Source organism: Equus caballus, chromosome 24, assembly GCF_041296265.1.
Source record: "Equus caballus isolate H_3958 breed thoroughbred chromosome 24, TB-T2T, whole genome shotgun sequence".
NCBI classification, from domain to species: Eukaryota; Metazoa; Chordata; class Mammalia; order Perissodactyla; family Equidae; genus Equus; species Equus caballus.
The window spans coordinates 32,720,824-32,745,590 of NC_091707.1; the positions used below are offsets into that span (position 1 = coordinate 32,720,824).

The following is a 24,767-nucleotide window of genomic DNA, read 5'->3' on the forward strand; positions in this document are numbered from 1 at the left end:
CCAAGGATTATGTGGACCCAAATCCTGTGGCCAGAAGAATCTCTGCAGTGTATGTCCCTGGCTCTTTGCCCTCTGGTGGCAAGCAGCCCCTCTCCTTCCTGGAAGGCTTGCTTGCTGCTTGTGCTGCCTGTTTGATGGCAGCTCCTGAATGGAATTCAAAAAGACACCTACATTTCCATAAATAAATTAGGAATTCAGTGGTTTCTTCGGGCTAATCAGGGCAGGCTGATAAACCTTGCTAGCTGTTTAATAAATGAATTGTGACTGATTACCTATTAATATGGACGCCTCAGGAATTCACCCAGGGGGAAGCAGAGCAGTGAAATAGAGAGGGGCATGGCCCCTTGGGAAATCAGGGCTTCATGTTTGCAGCTTAAATATCTCTGTGAAGTATCAATAAGGAGGTAATTGAATTTTGAACACAAACATGAGCGCCGGATGGATGAAAGGGGGAGGGGGAATCTGATCATCTCTTCTCTGCCCCTTCATTCTCCCCTCCCCTTTTCCTTAGAGACCACTCTAGTAAAGATAGATGCTAAATCCATTAAATAAAGATTAGGCTCTGTCGTAGTAGAAAATGGCTTCTTAGCTAGATCCCCGGGCAAATTGGGGCCTTTTGCAATACGGAAAATTAAAATATACATTTTTAACAAGTGTGCTATCTCCCCAGCAATAATGCTGGGCTAGCTTGTGGGGTTTACTTCTTCACATTGGCTTTTGTTTGGGCAGATCACTTTCTTCTGTGTTAATGCCAATCTTTTCTGTATTCCTGGAGCAGAAGGGGCTGGGTTTATTTATTTATTTTTCAAAGCTTCTGTTGAGGCCTTTCGTCTAGCATCCTGCTTGCTTGTAATCAGAGGAGTGGGAAGGAGATTAGTGTCCCATGAATTGACGGTAGATAAATGTTCCCTCCCCTTAACTGGTGGGTCCAGAAGAGCCCAATCACTTGTATTTCAGGAATGATTGGAGACTGTACAGCTGAGCAAGAAAGGGGCTTACAGACTGAAATAAACATTGATGTTTTAGATGCAGTTTTACTTGGCTTTATTTCCTCTAGATAAGGTTATTGATTTGCTTTTGTCCTCCTATTTTAAGCCAGATAAAGTCATATTAATGTAGAAAAAGAAGAATTGGCATTATTTGGTTACAGATCATAATGCTTACCCCTTTTTGAGCAATAACAAAAGGCAAGCATCAAGCCTTAAATACTTTTGTTTCTGTATGTTAATACCCAGTATTGGCTTCTTGAACTAACCCTTGTTTATACATCAATCTACAGTTCTGATAACCCTTTCGTAAGGCTTCAGTCAATCAATATGTATTAATTGAGCATCTGTTAGGTGTGTGGCATTGTTAGTTGCCATGGTCAATGACGAAAAAGTCTATCCTCTGCTACCACAGATGGTTCTTAAAAACAAAGCTAATTATGTCATACTCCTACTTATAAAAGTTCTTTGGCTCCTTGGGTACTACAAGATAAAATTCAAATTCCTCAGGCCTTCACAAAAGGACTTTCCTAAGATCGACCTAGCCTTTCTCTCTGGTTTTATCTGGAGAACTTCTACTTATCCTTCAGGGCCATATCAAATCCCACCCTCTTCGTGTAGTGTCTACCTGTTCCCCCAGGAAGAGTTAAATTTTTGTTATCACTCATTGTGGCTTCTATACTTGTGGCTCTCAGGATTTCCCCTGGGAGAAAAAATGTACGACTTCTTAATCTCAGTAATTAAGAATTTTGTGCATCATTTGCCATATGGTTTTGCAAATATTCTCAATTCTTTATTTAAACTTCAGAGGTATCTTGATCAAATTTTCAATAATTTGTCCTTAGGACACTTCACTTTATAATTTAACTTTGTTTTGTAGCCATCTTTAATGCTAAGAAGGAAGCAAAGTGTCTTGTTTGCCATCCCTTTCATTACTGCTACCTTAAGTTATTTATCTCTAGAGAGCAGAAATCAAACTTATCTAACCTGATTGCCACAGTTCACAAATGACCCTTAATGATTTTGAATGCTATTTCTCAGAGCCAAATAGCACAACATTTGAGAATTTTCTAGTCCTTCGCATGTTACAAGTTACGCTGATGTTGCACCCAGGTGGTTACAGTTTTCTTCCCAGTTCTTCCCCCAGCCTTTGCTTCCTGTCATTTCGCTGGGCTTCCAGAGCTCCTTCCAGCCTTACTGAAAACACAGGTTTGCTAGGGCTGTGGAAATGAGCATTTAAAGGCTCTGTATTTCCTGTGGTTGGGTCTCAACTATTTTGAGTTTTAAGCCTTATTTAACATTAACAGATTATTGCAAATAAAATGTGTTTTCTTTTTGTATTAATAATTTTCAGTGTAGATTGTATATTTTTATTTAATTATAAGAAAGAGTTAATACTAGAAATTCTGAAGTAAAAAAAAATTCTAAATTATCCCTAAAAATTTTAAATAAAATAAAGAATATCGTTGACTTTATTTCTTTAAGAGAAGACTGTCTTGGTAACTGCCTTTCCTAAAGCTTTCTGGTGATCTTAGCATAACCTTCATTCAATCAAATATCTCTCCTGCCTTTGTATAAACATAACACAGTAGACTTAGAATTACCTGTGGTGTAATGTTGCTACTTGGGCAATAACTAAGTTAAGCTTCTATATGTATGTGGGTAGGGCTCAAGTTTCTGTCTTGTTCAGGAAGGTACTGTAGCTGTGGTTCTTAAGAGTCCGTGAATCTCCTGAAATTATAAACAAAATTGTGTGTGTGTGCCTATACATATATATTTTTCTGCAGAGTATCTATGGTTGTCATTAGATTTTTTTTTTTTTTAAGATTTTTTTTTCCTTTTTCTCCCTAAAGGCCCCCGGTACATAGCTGCATGTTCTTAGTTGTGGGTCCTTCCAGTTGTGGCATGTGGAATGCCACCCCAGCATGGCCCAATGAGCAGTGCCATGTCCACACCCAGGATCTGAACCGGCAAAACCCTGGGCCAGTGGAGCAGAGCACGCGAACTTAACCACTCGGCCACGGGGCTGGCCCCTGTCATTAGATTTTTTAAAAGGTCTTTATTAGGGGTTGAATTGTGGCCCCCTAAAAAAGATATGCCAGGGTCCTAACCCCTAGTACCTCGGAATGTGACCTTATTTGGAGATAGGGTCTTTGTAGAGGTAATCAAGTTAAAATGAGGTCATTAGGGTGGGTCCTAATCCAGTATGACTGTGTCTTTATAAAAGGTACATTTAGACACAGAGGCAGACTCACATGGAGGGAAGATGACATGAAGAGACACAGGGAGAAGACAGGCATTTAGAGGCCAAGGAAAAAGGCCGAGAACAGACTGCCCTCACAGCCCTCAGAAGGAAGAAACCCTGCTGACCCCTTGATCTCGGACTTCTAGCCTCCAGAACTGTGAGATCATAAGTTTCTGATGTTTAAGCCACTCAGTTTGTGGTAGTTTGTTACAACAGCCCCAGCAAACTATACACTCTCTACCTGTTAGGGTGCTTTTGTCGACAAATTACAGAAAACTCAACTAAGATGGCTTAACGAATAAGGATGTTCCATATATCAAGAAGTCCAAAGGGACTCCATGTTTAGGGTTGGTTAATTCAGTGAGTCAACATCATCGGAGACCCCTGTTAGTTCCGTCTTTCTGCTGTGCCACCTTCAGTGTGTTAGCTTCCCTCTTAGGTTGGCTTCCATTATATTTGCAAGATGGCTGCTACAGTTTTTGACATCATATGCTGACAACAGTATCCTAAGATAGAAAAGAGAATTGTTTCGACTGTGTGCGTCCTTTTATCAGTGAGAAAAATCCCAGAAGCTCTGAAGCAGATTTCCCCTCACGTGCCATTGAACAGTGTTGGTCACATTCCTGTGCCTATACCAATCCTTGTCAAGAGAAAGGAGACTACTATGACTGGTTTAGATGGACCAATAACGGTTCATCCTCTGGGACGGGGACACAGCCCAGTCTCCCCTAAGTACATGATCATCGTATACTCGAATAAAATAGGGCTTTGTTAGCAAAGAGTAAGTGAGGGAATACCTATGGGTAGACAACTAGCTATGTCTGCCAGTCTATGACCCCAGAAGGTTAAGGACCACTATTTTTAAGACAGGTGGTGTTTCTATAGCAAGATACACAATCAGGACTAAGCTCTGTTTAGATATCTGAGTAGTGACCCAGGTTTAAGAATTTCTAAGTTAGTAGTAACTGAAAGGGATTGAGTTAAGTGTTATAGTTTTTGGGGGTTTTTTTAGTGAGGAAGATTGTCCCTGAGCTAACATCTGTGCCAGTCTTCCTCTATTTTTTATGTGGGATGCCACCACAGCATGGCTTGATCAGCAGTGTATAGGTCCACACCCAGGATCTGAACCCATGAATCCTGGGCCACTGAATCGGAGCGTGTGAACTTAACCTACATCACTGGGCTGGCCCAAAGTTTTTTAACTTATAATTCAATAAATATGTGAGTGCCTACTATGTGGATGTACTCTGCTGAGCACAGAGTTATAGAGAAAAAGAACATTCTTGTCCTTGAGATTACAGTTTATTGGAGAGCACTAGGGAAGGGTACTTATCTCAGGCAGGGCCAGAGAAAGTAATCCTAAACAGTCTTTATGGATGGGCAGTGAATGTGTGTGTGTGTGTGGTGGCGAAGTGGTGATTGCTGCACAGAACAGTGGGTAAGGAATAGTCTGGATACGCAACAGTAAATGCAAAGGCCTGAGGCATGCTGTGCTTGGGGAGCCACTGAGTAAGCAGTTAGGAGATGAGGATGGAAAGCTACAAGGGATCTTGATTGTGCATATAAGCCAAGGTATTATCCAGAGGCTATATGGCCACTGAAGAATGGTCAGCAGGGGGGTGACCTCAATTGACCTCTTCTTGGGAAGAGCACTCTGACAGTTGAGAGCCGAGGCTGTTGACTTGTTTTTCACTGTATTTTTCTCCTTTTCTTTTTAGTGTCTGGTGTCTTTTTTAGTGTCTAGTGGACCACTAGAGGCAGGGAGACCAGTTTTGGAAGATGCAGGACAGGAGTTATAGATGACTCTCACTTTCTAACATGAGTACTTTTTAATTGGTTTTATTAACTAGAATAGAGAATACCAGAAAAAATACTCTCTGGGCCTGGGAGATACTTGTTTTCAACCTGTTGTATCTTGTTTGCCTAATGGGACATTCTAAGACATCACTTTAACTTAGCTAAATGTGGGTTTAATAAACAATTTAGGCTTATACAAATGAACATATATATATACTCCTTCAGTTACTTATAGATATAGTCATCATATACAGATACATTCTTGTTTGTTATTAACATCAGCAGCTAACATTTCCTTATATGTGCCTGTCACTGTGTCCAGCTCCTTATCCATATCCTGATACCACTCCTGTGCAGGGTAGCTACTGTTATTATCCTCATTATACAGGTGAAGAAAGAGGGGATGACTTGCCCAAAGTATTGAATGACAGGCAGGACTAGAATTGAGGCATGTGTGATTCCAAAGCCTCTGCTCCTAAACTTGCTTGCTGAGTGTGGCCTCAGTCCTCTGAGCACGGGAACTGGGGAAAGCTTTTGGTCCTGGCCCTGGGTACTCTCCTGAGGTCTACTTAGCACTGCCATGAATAAGTCACTTCTTAAGGCCAGTCTTCCCTTTACCCAGCTAACTACTAGAAAGAAGCATGAAGCACAGTGTATCTCTATAGATATGGGTGGAGGAGGGGCTTAATCCAGCCCTTCCCTAGCTAAATTGTGACTTGCTAGAATTTTTAAGGCCCTTAATTTCTCAAGAAAAACAGATACTGGGGCCCCTTTAGACTGGATGAAGTCAATTTGAGAACAGTTGGCTTGTTCTTGGACCATCGTCTGTCTTGCAGCGAGAAATTACCATTGACGACTCATTCCTTTGAGAAGTTGCCCACACAGAAACTAGAGCAAACTCCAGGCTTAGTTTAAATGTCAATTCCTTTGGAAGGCCATGCCTAATCCCTAGACTTGGTTTATTCCTACTTCATTCCCATTCCCAGGATATATGCTCTACCAGCACCATCTCCTTCCTCCTACCCTAACCCAGTATTGCAGTTACTTGTCAGTTTCTGCTTTGTTCTCCACTGGGTCCTCAGTGCCTGACACGCACATAGATGCTAGGAAAATTCACGAGAGGAGAGAAGAGACCAGACAACTTCTGGGTTTAAGCAGTCTCTTTAAGATATAAGTGATAACTTTACCAATAAAACATTCAGTTTGGCTGCTGGTGTTACTGCTCCTTGTGCTTCTTCTGTTTTTTCTTTGCCTCTCTGTATTTGTAAATGTACAAATCCACATGAAAAGGAAATTCTGGCATTAAATGCCATATGATGTAGTTGTGCAAAGGATTATTTATAGACCCAAACACTGTTCTCTCTATGAATTTATAATCTCTATAGACTGAAAGAAATTAGGTTCCCCGAGGTGGCTGCTGTTCTTAGTTAGCCCAGATAAAATCCTTTAATTCTTCCCTATCAACTTTATGTAGTCCCCTATACTTATGGAGGTTTTGAGATCACTAGGTGAAAATTTTTATATTAATTATTCATAGTAAAGGGAAAGAGTTTACTTTTTGTACATCTTTCTCACTTTTCCATGTCTTATACTTTAGACCATACTCGTTTTCACAAATCCCTTCTAGTTAATGTCTACTAAACATTAATTAACTTACTCTTTACTTTCCCAAGCACTAATGGAAAGACTGGATTATAACCAATCTAATACTCTCTGGACATTCTACCAGACACTTTCCTCAATGTGATTTAAGGCAGTTTGTAATCACTCCTTGCGGTCTTGAGGCCAGTTTTCAATTCATGAGACTCATATATCCTGGCTAGTTTTAATTAATTTTGCAAGGAAGATGCCAGGAGAAGCAGTATTAAATGCTTTCTTATAATCAGGTTCTTTCATCTATTGGGTTCTTGTCAGCCACTAATCTTGTAACACACCAAAATCCAGAAGTTTCTCTGATATAGTTTGTTCTTTACTCTTTTTCTTCATTGCTTAATACTCGTGGTTTGGGTAACCTTATCTTTATGGTTGTTTTAAATAAAGAATTGTTAACTAGGTGAAAGGTAGTTAACTTTTAAAGGGGTAAAAGAACACTCCAAGGTGTGCAGAGGTAGCAGCCACAGACAGCTGTTACCTCGAGGGCGGAAGGAGGGTGAACTGCAGAGGAACTGAGAAACTTAGAGGAGGTCTCCACAAGGCTGACGTTCAGACATCTGAAGAGAGGACTTGGCTGCCGCAGAAACATGCTGCCCCTGCCAGAGGGTACTCCACTGGTGAATTGCAGGAGCAGCCAGAGAGGGCCCGGCCACTGAGCTGAGGGCTGCCATTGGCAGGGTGAACTTTGCTGGGACCCCCACGTACAAACCTGCTTGTCACTGCGCAGAAAAACCACACGCTGTAAGAAGGAAGAAGAGTTATTTCTTCCTGCTTCAGTCTTGCAGCCTCCCACCAGTGCCCTCTCTATTGGTAAGCTTAACATCCAGCCAGCTGACAGTGGAGAAATGTAGCCTGTGCGGGATCCAGCTCTGGCATCACAAAGCAGGGCAGAGAAGGGCGAGTTAGGAGCTGAGAGGCAATAAATGAATAACGGGCACAGTGAGGAAAAGCCTTGTGTAACGTTAAATCTCACAAATTAAATAATTTCATTTTGCATTATAAATAGTTTTTGTTTTGTTTTTTAATATATGTTTATTTCTCTCAAAGTAGGGTACTCCTGTAACTTTCGCAGTTGGCTGGGTAGCATTCACCATCTAAATAACACCATCTGAGGCAGTGATAGACTCAGCTGTAAATGTCCCTCAAATTGTTGGCTACTTTTCACAAAAGGGTTTAATAACTATTATTCTATCAATAGGTTTTAACAGATTTTCAAAATTAAAAAAACAAATCTGCTAGTAATTGGTAGACAAAGCATGGATATGAATAGAAGATGGCTCTTCCAACCTTTTAACCACATTGAATTCTCCTAGTTTCTTTTATGACTAATTCTCTCTTCTAACCATTTCATTTTTCTTGAATTGTTATTATTCTCTCTCAGTTCGTTTTTAGCCACATTGAGCCGTCGTGTTCCTGACTTCCTTTAGCACTCAATGGTTATTTATGCTTGTGTTCCTAACTAAATTGTAAGACTCTTGCTGTCAGGGACCATGCTTTATATTATTTTTGTATATTACAAAACAGTATTGTGCAAATGCCTGTTGAATAGATGGAATCTTGTTTATTTACAGAATAAGAAATGGAAACAGCCTTCAAGGCAATCAGAGAACAGAGAAGTACTTTCCCATTCTTTCCTCCATTGCTGCTTTTTCAGAAGCTACCCACTGTCTCTTGCTTTTTAGAAAGACTGTAACTAACATTAGGACTATAAAGACAAAACCAAGGTGGGAGTGGGGAGGATGACAAAACAGAATCATGGGGAAAGCTGAAGTATTTATAGTGAAAAATAAATTTAGGAAGAGAGTGCTTCCAGGTTAATGATGGTTTTAATACACATATTTGCTTTCCTTTCCTTCCCAAACTCTACTAAAAAAATTTTTTTAAAAGATATAAGCCCTAACAAAGAGAACAGGAAAGAGGACAACAGCAAAATTTTGGAAGCTGGTAGGCATGTGAACTTAGCAGACCTAAGAAAAACCATCCTAAGTGAGGAAAGCCAAGAACCAAGCTAGTTCACACCTCACAGTACTCCAAAAGGCTGAAGATTGGTACTAGGTAGAAGGGGGAGATGGTTTAAATAAGGAAGAGTAATTAAAATTTGTTTAAGAAGAAGTCAGATGTCGACTGTACTTCAGTTAAAAAAAAAAAAAGTATGGGGCCAGCCCCATGCCCTAGTGGTTAAGTTCGCACACTACACTTCGGCAGCCCAGGGTTTCACCGGTTTGGATCCTGGGCGCGGACATGGCACCGCTCATCAAGCCGTGCTGTGGTGGCGTCCCACATGCCACAACTAGAAGGAACCACAACTAAAATATACAACTATGTACTAGGGGGCTTTGGGGAGAAGAAGGAAAAATAAATTCTTAAAAAAAAAAAAGGAGTCACATACCTAGATCACCTGCTTTATTCTACCACAAAAGACTTTATTTTCTAGAGAGGGTAAAACAAAGTGGTTCCTCAACTGGTGGATGCCAGACCAACTGAGGAAGGGGATTCTGTACTGAAAATGCAGTGAATTGTGTACACTGTATGCTGAGACTACCCCTCCCTCCACAGCCAGGCCTTCACCCTCCAGTCAGGAGGTTGGAAGAGACTTCTCTGGGGAATCTGACCAGCCCAAGAAGAGTCAAGGCACTGACACTGAAAGTCTACAGCTGAACAACCTGGTCATACTGCAGTGAAGTTCATAGTCAACAAACCCAACTCCTACACTCAGACCTTTCAAGCAGCTTTTTAGTCCCCTGTTCTTACATATGAAAAAGCAATGAAAGATTATCAATATTTGAGATAAATCCCTAACATAAAAAATGAAGACCAAAGGCAACAAATGAAAAAAATCAGCTTGGAGAAAATGGACTATGCAGACTATCTCATTAATATCCTCAGAGAAAGAGGATGTTTCAAATGTAGGGGCCAGTCTGGTGGTGTAGCAGTTAAGTTCTTGTCCTTTGCTTCAGCGGCCCAGGGTTTGCAGGTTTGGATCCTGGATGTGGACCTACACACCCCTGATCAAGCCAGGCTGTGGCAGCATCCCACATACAAAGTAGAGGAAGATTGTCACAGATGTTAGCTCAGGGCTGATCTTCCTCACCCAAACAAAAAAAATTGCAAATATAATAAGAACAGGATGCTATTGGGGCCAGCCCCATGGCTGAGTGGTTAAGTTCACATGCTCTGCTTCCGTGGCTCAGGGTTTCGCTGGTTCAGATCCTGGGCACGAACATGGCACTGCTCATCAAACCACGCTAAGGCACATAGCACAACCAGAAGGACCTACAACTAGAATATACAACTATGTACTGGGGTGCTTTGGGGAGAAGAAGAAGAAAAAAAGAAGAAATTGTGACATAATATGTTATTTAAAAAAGAAAAAAACAGGATGCTATTAAAAAGAACTATGTAGAGAACAGGAAAGAACTCACGGAAAGGAAAAGCATGATAGAAAACTCAAAGTTTTCAGAGTTAAAGTTAAGGAATTCTCCCAAAAAGTAGAGCAAAAAGACATGAACAAAAGAGAAGAAAACCAGTCTGTGAGAGGCAAAAATGTGAATAATAGGAGTTCCAGAAAGAGAAAGAAAGGGAAACAGAAGAAATCATTAATGAAGTGCTTCAAGAACACTTCCCCAAATAGAAGGACATCGATTTCCAGTCCGAAAGGTCCAGGTGCCACCAAAATAGATGAAAACAGACCTACTCCAAGGCAAATCATTAGGAAATTTCAGAACTCTGAGGAAAAGGACAAGATCTTGGAAGCTTCTAGAGAAGACAGACAAAAAACAGGTTTCATACAGAGGATGAGAATCAGAATGTCTTCAACACTGGAGACCATTGAAGCAATGCCCTCAAAATTCTGAGGGAAAATTATTTTCAACCTAGAATGCCAACTCAAGTGAGAAGATAAAATAAAGACATTTTTAGACACGGAAGATCTCAAAAAATTGACCTCCCATAAATTCTTATGAACTATTGGAAGTTATGTACCACCCAAATGAGGGAATAAGCCAAGAAAGAAGACATGGGATACAGAAAACAGGGGCTCCCCACAGTGATTGCTGTGCACCAGGCACAGAGGACAACTAGACCATATTGGAGACTTCTTCGGGCAGATGAAATTGTCCTATTACATGATACATCTCAATATCTTAAGATTTAGACAACAGGCAGACAAAGTCTGTGGCTGAATTAGAGATAAGTACATAAAAAACCAGGCAAACTAAAAAACCAGGGAAGACAAAAATGCAAAAAAGGAAAAGTAATCATAGTTTATTACATGGCTTGTTATAAATAACACACATAATCATAATAATGTAGAAAGTGAATATTAATCTAAGTAGTTACAGTATGTAACTGAGAGGATAAGTTCTGGGATACTTGCACATGTGTTGTGAGAATTAAGGTGGAGGGGTGGAGAAAGGAGCTAAATCATCACTTTCTATATTGAAGGAAGTCAATAGATAATGCCTCAAATTGAAAAATCAAGAAACAGTAATACAAGCATATTATTTAGTCATTTAGAGACATAGAGGTAATATAAAATTATCAGCTAAACAGGGTGAAAATAGTTGCCACTGAGAAGGAGTTAAAGGTGAACTGCAGTTTTTCATAACAAATGATTTAGAATTACTTGATTTTTGAAACATGTACATGTATAACTTTAATTTTTCAAAAAATAACTTAATTGTTAAAAATAAGTGAAATAGGTAATAGGAAGGACAGAGACAGGGTGTTGTAACATTTAGAGATTCAAAGCTCAATAATGTTTAATAGGAAAATAAATGGAAACCAAAACAGGAAATGTATATGAATAGGCCAAAAAGTAAAAGATGTCTACCTCTGTTTGTTTATGGAAAGGAAGCTAATTACTTTGAATTCAAATGTGATTGCTTACATATTTTCAGTGTTTGTGTTATAAAATCTGCATGCCCAAACTTATTATAATCCAAAATAAGTAATTCAGTATTTGAGTGGGAAGCAGCTGTTTATTTCCATCTGGTGATAAGAAATAGAACCCAAAACTCAAGCCCTTAGCAATCTGTTGGTGACATGATTCGCTTAAGGAATTTCACTCCTCCCCATCCTTCCTCCCTTGATGTAAGTGGTACTTTTCTGAGTATTTAGTTGGATTACAATTCAGTTAGGGAAAAAAGTTAAATTCTATGCTAATTTCCATTATTGAAGTCTTCTAAATACTGACCTCTGGTAACTGGTAGGTTTTGGTGGATCGGATTTCACTTTTAACATGGCATTGAACTGTACATTTAATGCTAGGTCTGGGTGATCTCTCCCGGGAGAGAGGAATTGATGGATCCTTTTTCTGCCAGTCCCTGGTGGCCTGTCAGGAGAGCAGGTGTTGATGGGATGGCTCATGCATTCAGGAGTCATAGTGCAAATCCGATCAAGGCATATATTCCCCAAACCACTCAGGCTAGTGTCTCTCATGGGGAAGAAGCCAACATTGGCCTCCTAAGCTTTTTTTTAAAAAAAGAAAAAGAAAGAAAGAAAAACTAATTATCAACCTACAGCAAATGTCATTCAGCTGAAATCCCTGAAGGATAAGGGCATAGATGACAAATGTTCCTGGAGAGAGGGTTGAGCTGTCACTTGTCTTTTTAATGGATCGTCCATGTTTGGCTATAGAATCACATGCTATTTCTCCTTATTTTGTGTTTCATCTGAAGAAATACTGAATATCTGCAAGCACAAAGAATTGTACAATTTCTATAAACCTCTTGGGTTTGAACAGAATCCTAGTGTCAAGGAAGATGATAAGGGGTTCTATCGCTGTTAAAGTATTCAGGGGCCAGCTGTCTATTGACTGAGTTGTCCCTAATTCTCCACCTATTTTTCCTTCCTTTCGATTAGACTCATTACATGCCATTTGGTCTGCATTGACTAACCATGGGCATTTATCCATGTCCTGTTCCAGAGGACAGAGTTAGGGACAATGGGGAGAAGTTTGAGAGAGGTTTGTTTGTTTGTTTGTTTTGCTTTTGCTACAATATTAAGGAAGAACTTTCCAAATGTCCAGAGATTAAATAGACTCTCAAAAAGTACCAAGTTGCCCATCACTGGACTGCTGAGGCACAGCTCTGCGATCAGCTCTGAATGTTACCAGATGCTGCTTGGGAATAGGTAGGAGCTTCAATTAGGTGATCTCAAATATTCTTTTCAACTATAGGAATTAAGGATTCTATCTTATTTTTTTCCTTTCAACAGAAGATCTACAAAATAAACAGCTAGTCTCCATGTTGAATTGCTCCATTTTTATAATATTTCTGTTTACTCCTAATCTTATAGTCCTCTCTGTTGTAACAGTTGTTATTTATTAATGGGGCTGGCAGTGCTATTAGCACTTGCCTTTAATTAATAACGTTCTGATAGAAAAATTAACCAGTTTTTCCAACACTATTTAGAGTAAAAGGAAATATACTTAATCTGAAGTCTGAATGATTTGGGTTAGATAATAGGAAGAATTTCTGGACTGAGAGGGATGTTAAAATTTGGATAGAAGTATGAAATTGTCTATTTTACAGGCCTTTGAAAGTAAGACAGATTTCGTATCTTGGATGTCTTATTGACTTGAGCCTTGTCTCAGTGACTGATTATAAAATATCTTCTTTTCCCACGTTCTCAGTACATTTTTTCTCCTCTCCTTTAAGAGAAGTTTCTATTTTACCAGGAATACTGAGACTATCTTAAGTGAACCTTCTTCTCTGCCTTTCTCTTAATACCTGAGTTCTTTGTCTTTTTTCTCATCCTTTTTCCTAATTCCAAGTAATGTCCTTCTCAAAGGATTATCCCTCCTTTTCTTTGTATTCTAGTTTCTGTTTACTGGTGACTTGTAAGGAACCTTCAGTCTTATTTCCATGTTTATTTCTTCTCTCTCCAGCATCAAAAGTCTGTTCCTCCTGCATCATCCAATTCAGCATGTCCAGTGGTAGAGATTTCATTTCCATTGCTAGACAATTAACATTATCCCACTAGAATTTTCCCTTCTCTCATACTTCTCTTAATTTATAGTTATAGTTGTTACTTGTAATATCAGTAGCAACAAAAAAAAGTGCAAATTTCTCTCACATGTAAATAGTTCAATGTCTTTTAAGAAATCTATCATAAATAAGCCAGCGAGAGGAGGATAATCTGTGTATGACTCCACTCATATGAGGAATTTAAAATTATGGACTAAGAACAGTTTAGTGGATACCAGGGGAAAGGTGGGGTGGGGGGTGGGCACAAAGGGTGAAGTGGTGCACCTACAACACGACTGACAAACATTAATGTACAACTGAAATTTCACAAGATTGTAACCTATCATTAACTCAAAAAAAAAAAAAAAGAAATCTATCATAGTACCCTTTTTAAAAGTTCATTCTTGTAACCAATCGTGTAATTCAGTTGTTTCACAGTTATTAATTGAGCTTATATTATGCATCAGACACTGTTAGATTCTAGGATCTCAAAGATAAATACAACATCTGTGAGTAAGTCATCACCCAGTGAGAGACATGCATGTGATTAAATAATTGTAGTACAGTGTAACAGAAGTTTGTATGTGGTTCATGGCTGACAAGAAGTGGGGAATAACCAACTCTGCCTGAGTGAGGGTTCAGGAAAGCCTTCATAGAAGAGACTCTTGAAGCTGAGTCTTGAAGAGTACATAAAAATTTGCCAGATGGATATCAAGCAGTGTAGGAAACAGAAGAGGGAAGAATACAGAAGAAGCCACAGGCCAGTCTAAGTAATTTGGATAACATACACAGGTACAGAAATATGAATTCACATGGTGCATTTGAGGAAATGCTAATTGTCCCTGTGTAGCTGGAGTGCTGGGAGAATAGCAGGAGATGAAGTTGTCCATTAGTAAGCTCCATGAGTGACAGGACCTTGACTGGCCCATTCATCATTGTATCCACATTACCTAGCACATAATAGACTCTTAGTAAATATCTGATGAATAAAGAAATAGAGATAGGAAGGGGCCTTGTAAACCATGAAAAAGGATTTAAACATTATTCTGAAGATGACTGGAAGTAATTGAAGATTTCTTTTTAAACCAGGGAGTAGTATGATTAGATTTGGCTATAGAAAAGTCTCTAGCTGTTGTGTGGAAAGTGGTTTTGTAAGAGAATAGAGTTGAGACTGGGAGATCAGTTAGGTTATCAGTAATAATCCAGAGATGAGATAAATAAAGGCAGTGGTAATGCAGACAATGTGACTGACGTGAGATGTTTGGGTTAGAGAATCAACAAGATTTAGTGACCAGTTGAAGATGGGAGTGAAAGAGAAGGAGCCAGCATGATCTTCCCAGGTTTCTAACATGGGTTACTCAGTAGATGTGCTCCCATTGCCTAGAATGGGGATCCAGAAGATGAAGCAGGTTTAAAGGGGAAAGATAAAATAAATGAAACCAGTGTCATCTTTTTTTTCTTAACTTTCATTTCTTTTTTTTTTTTTAAGATTTTATTTTTTTCCTTTTTCTCCCCAAAGCCCCCCGGTACATAGTTGTATATTCTTCATTGTGGGTCCTTCTAGTGTCGCATGTGGGACGCTGCCTCAGCGTGGTTTGATGAGCAGTGCCATGTCCACGCCCAGGATTCGAACCAAGGAAATATGGCCTCCTGCAGCGGAGCGCGCGAACTTAACCACTCGGCCACAGGGCCAGCCCCAAAATCAGTGTCATCTTTAACTTCCTGTTGTGGCAGTTTTGAGATACCACTCTGGTTTCCTTTATTTGGATATAGATTCTAGTTTACCAACATTTTTCTTAAAATATAACAATGAAAACTGAATACAGCACTCTTAGTTGTGGACTGATCCCTGAGTAGTGTGGTATTGTTTCTTTTGATCTGGACACGGCTTCTGATAATGGAAACTAAGATTTTTGTTTATTTGTTTGTTAGCATTTGCATCTTCCAGAGTTAGCTCATAATGAACTTGAAAATCAACTAAAAACCTAAGGTTTTCTAGTTATCAAATCATGTGTCCACTCCTATCCTGCACAGTTTTTTAAAATTAAATATCAGATTTTACATTTATCCATTAGCCTTTTCTAGCCTCATTACTCTTCACACACTTCTCTGACTTCTGGGAATCTGTTCTTCCAGGCTGTATGCTTTCCTGTGAATCTTTATCTGTGGGTATTTCTGAAGATTCTGCCTCATTTATCTCTCCAAAAGCACTCTATGTCTTTGTCCTTTCCTGTGACTGTCATCTGGAATGCCTTGGCCCCTCCTTTCCACTCGTCCACATCTTATTCACACTCGAGGCCTAATTCAAGTCTAATTTTTTCTAGTCCTTAGTAGTGCTCTTTCCATCTCTGGACTCCTATAGCACTTATTCTTTAGCTATATTGTGGCCCTTATCATGCTTTGTCTTAATGGTTGTTTAAATATTTTGGTCTACTATTTCTTAGAATATTTTCTATATTATCAAAATATAGTCTTTGAAGGAGGGATCAAGTTTTTATGTTATAGGTTTCTTGCCTTGATAACTTAATAAGCTCTTGTAAAGGTAGATGAATGAGTTATAAAACCTCCTGAAATCTTTATCAGCTATGTGTTCATAAGGTTTTTACAGATTGCCCCCATAATTATATAATAGCTTGAGATTCTGTCATACCTTTCAAATAGGACTTTCATTATGCTAGAAAGCTTCTTGCTGCCCTCTTGTGAAAAGCTAGGTAATACTGCCAATTAACAATGTTTAGAAAAGTTAAGTAATTTTCATCTAAATTCCACTAACACCAGCCTTTTTAACATTTTTAGGATTTTTATTTATTCTACAGATTCTCAAGCATAATTACTAATGGGCATTTCTTCCCTTTGTGTGTGTATATGAGTTATGAAATGTTAATTTATTTGATTAACTGCCAGAATTTATAGTGCTTTTTTTTGCCAAATTACCAACCTAAAAGCAAAAGAAAATAAAAATAATTCTTAGTGAGATGAACTCTACAATATCCTATTTGATATTTTAGAAGTTGCTTTGGAGTTTAGATGTTACATTTTCTTTCTGATTAAATAGAAGAGATTGAAAAGTTATAGAGAGGTAGGGGTTTTTTTGTTTGATAATATAAGACTTGATTATAAAAATGGAGTTATGAATAATCCATACCATAAGCTCCCCTCCTCTTCCTTCCTCTTCCAAGATTGAGTAATCTTCAGTCCCTTTCCTTTTCTGAAAAGCCACTTTTCCTACTACAAACCATAGAAAAGATAACAAGCATTATGGACTTATTTATGCCTGTTATTAAAATCTATATGATGTGCATAAAATCAGATACAGAGCTTTACTCACTTAAAAATGAATTAGTCGAGGGGTTGGCCTTGTGACGCAGCGGTTGTTTGTACATTCCGCTTCGGCAGCCTACAGTTCTCTGATTTGGATCCCAGGTGCAGACCTACTCACCGTGTTATCAAGCCATGCTGTGGCAGGCGTCCCACATATAAAATAGAGAAAGATGGGCACGAATGTTAGCTCAGGGCCAATCTTCCTCAGCAAAAAGAGGATTGGGGGCAGATGTTAACTCAGGGCTAATCTTCCTCAAAAAATGAATTAGTTGAGCAGTTCTACCCAATTTGAATAGCAAAAGAAACTACAGAAATGGATATAAACTATCTAAAGTGAAGCACCAGGAGAAAAATATTGAAAACAGAATTAGTGTAACCTCAGTGGAACAATATGAAGCAGTCGAACATACATGTAATTGCAGTCCCAGAATAAAAGGAGTCAGGTGGAGGCCAGAAAAAATATTTAAAGAAACAAATAGCCAAAAAATTTTCCAAATATGGTATAAAGAAAGTCAGTGAAACCCAAACACAAACATGAAGAAAACTATACCAAGACATATCATAAATTGTGGAAAACCAGTGATAAAGGAAAAATCTTCAAAGCGGGCAGAAAGAAAAAGATACACAGATGAGCAAGCCCATGGTAATGGAATAAAATCTTTAAAATACTGAAAGGAAAAAAAACCTGTCAACTTAGAATTATATATCCTGCAAAAATATTCTTCAAAAATAAAGGCAAAATAAAGACATTTTTCTAGATAACCCAAAGCCAAGATAATTTGTCTCCAGAAATATTTAAGGACATTTAAGGCATAGCTAATAAGGCAACAGTAGAAATATAATGGAATACTAAAAAATACTTTGTTGATCCAAAAGAAGGCTGGGGAAAAAGGAACAAACAACATATGGGACAAATAGAATAACTAGCAAGATGATAGATATAAACCAAACCATATCAATAATTAAATATAAATGGTCTAATTATATACTTGACAGTTGTTAAGAGAGTAGAACTTAAATGTGATCACCATGTACATTAAAAGTCATAATTATGTGATGAGATAGAGGTGTTAACTGACCTTATTGTGGTAATCATTTTGTAATGGTAATCATTTTGTAATATATGCATGTATCTAATCATCACCTTGTATACCTTAAACTTACATATGTGTCAATAATAGTAAAGCTGGGGGAAAAATATAAATGGTCTAAATACACCAGTTAAAAGGCAGAGATTATCAGACTGGATAAAAAAGCAAGCCTCAACTATATGCCATATACAAGCTTAAATATAAAGACGTAGATAAATTAAAAATAAAAGGATAGAAAAAGACACTTCATGCAAACGTTAATCAAAAGAAAGCTGGAGTGGCTATATTAATATCAAAGTAGAGTTGAACTAGGAATATTACCAATATTTCATAATGATAAAAGGATCAATTGATCAAAAGATAAGAGCAGAAGCAGTGAGTCCAAAAAGCTCATTCTTTGAAAAGATAAATAAAATGGATAACCCTCTACCTAGACTGATCAAGTAAAAAAAGAAAGAAGGCACCAATTACCAACATCAGGAATGAAAAGAGGGAGTGTCATTATAGATCCTACAGACAATGGAACGATAATAAGGAAACTTTATTCCAATAAATTTGATAGCTTAGGTGAAATGGACAAGTTCCTTGAAAGATGCAAATTTTCAAAATTGACTCAAGAAGGCAGAGAAAACCTGAATAGCTCTTCGTCTAATAAAGAAAGTGAATTTGTAATTAAAAACCTCACAAACAAAACTTCAGCTCAGATGGCTTCACTGATAAATTCTATTAAACATTTAATGAAGAGTTAGAATCCTTAACAAAATATTAGCAAGTCTGTTCTAGCAACATACAAAATAATAGTACATCATGATCAAGTGGAATTTATCTCAGGAATGCAAAGTTGGTTTAATATTTAAAATTAAAATAATTTACTATATAAACAGAACAAAGGAGAAAAAATATGATCATTTCAATGGGTATAGAAAAACCTTTTGGAAAATTCAACACGTATTTGTGGTTTAAAAAAAATCTCAGCAAACTAAAAGTAGAAAGGATCTTGATATCTACAGAAAACCTCTGTCATCATACGTAGTTGTGAAAGACTGACTGCTTTCTCCCTGAGACTGGGAACAAGGCAAGGATGTCTACTTTTAGCATTTTGCCAGAGGTCCTAACCAGTAGAATAAGGAAAGACAAAGAAATTAAAGGCATATAGATTGGAAAGGAGGAAGTTAATTTGTCTTTATTCATAGATGACATGATTCTTTACATAGAAATCTAAGGAATCTACAAAAAAGCTACTAAAACTAATAAGTGAAATAAAGCAAGATTGAAGGATACAAAGTCAAAATACAAAAATCAATTTTATTTCTATATGACAACAATGAACAATTGGTAAATGAGTTTTTAAGAAGAATACCAATATAACATCAAAACCCGTGAAATTCTTGGGAATAAATTTAGCAAAGTATGTGTAAGATGTATACTGAAACCTACAAAGCATTGTTGAAAGAAATTAAAGATCTAAGTAATGGAGATATGTACCATGTTTATGGATCAGAAGGCTGAATACTGTTAGGTTAGTTCTCTCTAGATTGATCTGTATATCCAGTGCAATTCCAATCAAAATTCTTCCAGGCTTTCTTGAGAAATTAAAAGCCAAATGATTGTAAAGTTTGTATGAAAATGCAAAGGACCTAGTAACCAGAACAGTTTTGAAAAAAAACCCCACAATGTTGGAGGATTTACACAACCTGATTTCAAGTCTTACTGTAAAAGCTGTATTTATCAAGACAGTGTGGTTTTGACATAAAGACAGGGATAGAGATGAATAAAAGAGAATAAAGAGTCCAAAAATAGACCCATACATATGTAATCAATTGGTTTTTGATACAGGTTCCAAAATAATTCACGGATAGTCTTTTTAAGAAATAGTGCAAGAACAACTGGATATCTATGTGGGAAGAAATGAACCTTGACCCATACCTCACAACATAAAAAAATGAACTTAAAATAGATCATGGGTATAAATGTAAAAGCTAAACACTGTAAAACTTCTAGTAGAAAATGTAAGAGAAAATCTTTGCATCCTTGGGATAGCCAAAGACTTCTTAGATAGCACAAGCGGCATAAACCATAAAACATAACTTGATAAATTATACTTCATCGAAATTAAAAACTTCTACTCATCAGAAGGCAATGTTAAGAAAATGAAAAAACAAATCATGGACTGGGATAAAATATTTGCAATACGTATGCAGTTGATCCTCATTCACAGATTCTGTATTTGCAAATTCACCTACCTGCTAAAATTTACAACCCCAAAAATCAGTATTTGTGGTGCTTTTGTAGTCCTTTGTGGACATGCACAGGGTGGCAAAAAATTTGAGTTGCCCAACATGCATGTTCCAGCTTGCGTCAAATAACGTGGTGTTCTGCCTTATTGTTTTAGTTTTCATACTGTACACAAGTGTCCTTTTCACGGCCTATTTAGTGCCACATATTTTGCATTTTTATTCTCTTTCTTGATGATTTTCAATTTAGAATGGCCCCCAAGCATAATGCTGAAGTGCTGTCTAGTGTTCCTAAGTTCAAGAAGACCATGATGTGCCTTACGGAGAAAACACACGTGTTGGATAAGCTTCATGTAGACATGAGTTATGGTGCTGTTGGCTGTGAGTTTAATATTAATGAGTTGACACTATATATTAAATATATTAAATAAGGTGTCTTTAAACAGAAATACACATAAAATGAGATTATGTGTTGATTGGTTGACTAAAATGTGACCAGAGGCTCTCAGGAGCCTGACCCTGTATTTGTCCAAGGAGCAGTGGTTCAGTGTTCACTAATTTACTGTTGATGGTGACTTTATAGAACATAACTACTTCAAATAATGAGAATCAGCTGTACCTGATGGACTGTATGCACAATATATTTTTAAAAACTTAACTACTCAATAATAGAAAGATAAATAGTCCAAAAAATTAGTAAAATGTTTGAACTGATACTTCACAAGAGAAAATAAATGAATGGCCAATAAGCATGTGAAAGTGCAGTTAACATCATTAGCTGTCAGGGAAATCATGCAAATTAAAAATCACATTGAGATACCACTACATGCCAATTAGAATAGCTAAAATTAAAGATAGACAATAGCAGGCTGGCCCCAGTGGCCTAGTGGTTAAATTTGGTGCGCTCCACTTCAGCAGCCCAGGTTTGGTTCCCAGGCATGGACCTACACCACTCATCTATCAGTGGGCATGCTGTGGCAGCAGCTCACATACAAAAAGAAGATTGGCAGTGGATGTTAGCTCAGGGCAAATCTTCCTCAGCAAATAAAAAAAAGACGATAGCAGGTGTTGGGGAGGATGTGGAACAACTGGAACTTCATACGTTACTGATGGGAATGTAAAATGGTACAGCCACTTTGGGAAAGTTTGGCAATTTATTATAATGTTAAACATATGTTTAGTATATAGTTTAGCAATTCCACCCCTGATTTTTTACTCAAGATAAATGAAAACATGTCTGCACAAAGACTGTGCAAAATATTCATGGTAGTTTTATTCATAATAACCATAAGTTGGAAACATTCCAAAGTCCATCAACCAGTGAATGAATAAACAATAGAATACTACTCATCACTAAAAAGCAACAAATGACTGATACGTGTAGCATATCATACCATAATGGATATAAAAATCTTATGCTGAAGAGTATCTACTATATGATTTTATTCATATGAAATTCTAGAAAAGGCAAATCCAATCTATAGTGACAGAAAGTAGATTAGTGGTTGCCTAGGACTGGGGTGATATTGGGGTTGATTGTAAAAGGGCACAAGGGAACAATTTGGGTTGATAGAAATATTCTATATCTTGATTGTGATGACAGTTACACAATTTTAAACATTTGTGAGAACTCGTCAAACTGTGATTAAAAATGGATGCTATTTACCATATGAAAGATATCAACTGAACAATGCAAACAAGTTTAAGTGATAAATAAGAATTTGGAAGTAAATAAATACAGATTGTACAAAAAAAATAATGTAACAAGCTTTATCATGTTTACCAAAGGAAGAAGGGAAGATTTGATAGTGGGTGGTAGTTGTGGGATAGAATGCAAGAGAGTTATTGTTTGGAAGGTACATTCTTCTTGCTGCACTATTTTATTCACTAATGTTCAGCCTTTTGGGAGGTCAAATTATCTTGCACTCAAACTGCGCTTACAGGTAAAGTCATAGGGGCCGGCTCCGTGGCCGAGTGGTTAAGTTCGCACGCTCCGCTGAAGCGTCCCAGGGTTCGGATCCTGGGCGCGGGCATGGCACCGCTCATCAGGCCACATTGAGGCGGCGTCCCACATCGGACAACTAGAAGGACCTGCAACTAAGATATACAACTATGTACCGGGGGTGGTTTGGGAAATAAAGCAGAAAAAAAAAAAAAAAGATAAAGTCATAGCACAAACATGAGAGCACTTTAAATCACCTGGAAATAGTGCGAGCGCAAAGTGATTAAAGAATTATAGGAGATGTTATCCCTTTATCCCTCTTGCTTAGAATATATGTACTAAGCAGATGTTGGGCTTCATTCAGACACGGCACACAATACAAATTTGGTTCATGTGATGATCTCTGACTGGAGAATGACGGTGTTATATAGAATGGACGAATGTTGAAATAGCACTTTTTATAAAACCATTATATAAAAACAAAAGCCTATTGTATTTTATACCCCAGAAACAATTAGAATATAGCATGTTCTAAAAAGATAACTTTCCCAATAGCAACAAGAATTTAAGATACTTAACAATTTAATCTACCAAAAATTTTGTAAAACCTACATGGAGAAAATTATAAATTTTTTTGATAGACATTGAAGCAAACCAAAACAAATGTCATGAACTAAAAGGAAAACAAAGCCCACTATACTGAAAACTTTTAAAAAGTTATCTAAAAAGAAGTGAACAGGCATTATGTGAGTAAAATCTGCATTACATAGACCTGGAAATTAGAAAGTGAATTTAGATCCAGTATTCTCATATGTCTTTCATTTTAATTCTTAAAGCAAACTTAAATCACGTTTCTTGGGAAATTTATACCTGAAATGTTTGAAATACCGAATGCTGTTTCTTTTCCCTGGAAAGCTTTGTCCGTTTCCCTTTTTCTGTGCTCCTGTCCAGTCCTCTGTTACAGCCAGTACCAAAGTATTTTATACATGATGTACAGTCATGCGTCGCATCACAACAGGGGTACATTCTGAGAAATGCGTCGTTAAGTGATTTCATTATTATGCAAACATCATAGAGTGTACTTACACAAACTTAGGTGGTATAGCCTACTACACACCTAGGCTCTATGGTACTAATCTTCTGGGACCACTGTCGTATATGCAGTCCATCGTTGACTGAAACATCTGTTATGTGGTGCATGACTGTATATCTCTCTCGTCTGTGGACTGCTTTAGGTCAGGGACAGTGGGGAGATAACTGTAGCAAAGTGGTTAAGAGCACAGGCTCTGGAGTTAAGGCCACCTGGGTTCTAATCCTGCCTCTGCTACTTAGCTGGATAAACTTGAGTAAGCTATGTAATGTCTCTGTGTCTCATTTGTAAATTGAATGTGATAAATGGTGCCTATTTATAGGGTGTTGTGAAGATTTTAAATAATGGTAACACATGTTAAGTACTTTGAATAATACCCAGCATATAATCACCACTCGGAAGAGCAGTCGTGTTCTTAGCCATTCAGCAGCACAAACTCTTCACTGGTATACTCTACATTTTGAACAATGTGTGATAAACATGTTAACGTTACAGTGATACCAGTCAGGTGGAACTTAGGACTGAGCAGGTTGTTATGTGACCTGTGGAGCAGGGCATAATTTGTTTTAAGTAAGAGGTAAGAAGCATAATGTCAAGTCAGCACCAGGAGAGATGGCACTAATTAGAACAAGTGAGAACTTTCCCTCACAAATATATATTAAGAATATAAGAATGTGTTCAGATCAGAAAATTATTCTACTCAAATAGCCACACAGGACTGAAGGGCAACCAAGTACCTAGTGTGACAATTATGGAGGCTCTTATGGACCCTGTCAGAAATTATACCATGGGAATAACTGTGTTAACTTGTGTAATGATTATCTGAATCTTTTAATCTCTTCACAATGTGAATGCAAAAAGGTGAGCATTACTAATCCTACATGAAGTTGTGCTCAATAAATACATATTGAATGAGCCAATTTTAAAAAAAGATACTATCAATATTATTCATAGTATCTTCAGAGCATAGCACAATAATGAACCCATGGAAAGTCTACAATTAAATGCTTTTGTAAAATAAGTTATCTACAGTGCTCATGACCTGAGTTAGGATTGCTAATTCAGTTATTACATTTAACCAATTATTTGCATGTACTGAGGATTACTTAGTTTTCATAGCAACCTTAATCTTTCATTTCATGGATTTTGATATGTTTATATAGCTTTGTTAAATGCTTTTGTATTTAATGCATTTGCATTAATCTAATCTACTTATATTAAATCTAATTGCATTCTGACTTCCTGGGATGAATATTTAGTCATTAAACAAAAGGAACATTTTTCAAATAATTATTCATAGTGTCTAAGTAATCTAAGTACTGTACTTATTTTAATTCAAAATATAGTATCTTTGCTTTCTAAAAGCACATCATAAATACAAATTCTGATGTTATCTGAATTTAAACAGAATTGAATTTATGAAAAATATTTTCTCTTAAA

General features: G+C 37.5%; 1 protein-coding gene and 1 long non-coding RNA gene across 4 annotated transcripts in view; one reads left to right on the forward strand and one right to left on the reverse strand.

Annotated features, from left to right (window-relative positions):
• Positions 1-23,225, reverse strand: part of LOC138920661 (uncharacterized) — a 46,568-nt gene extending 23,343 nt beyond the window's left edge. The window contains exons 1-3 of the long non-coding RNA XR_011432227.1: positions 23,108-23,225; positions 16,978-17,105; positions 16,795-16,877 (exon numbers count right to left, since the gene is read on the reverse strand). This is a non-coding gene — a long non-coding RNA (uncharacterized lncRNA). The remainder of the gene's footprint in view (positions 1-16,794; positions 16,878-16,977; positions 17,106-23,107) is intronic.
• Positions 1-24,767, forward strand: part of LIN52 (lin-52 DREAM MuvB core complex component) — a 112,170-nt gene that overhangs the window by 66,019 nt on the left and 21,384 nt on the right. The gene's annotated exons all lie outside the window — the stretch shown is intronic.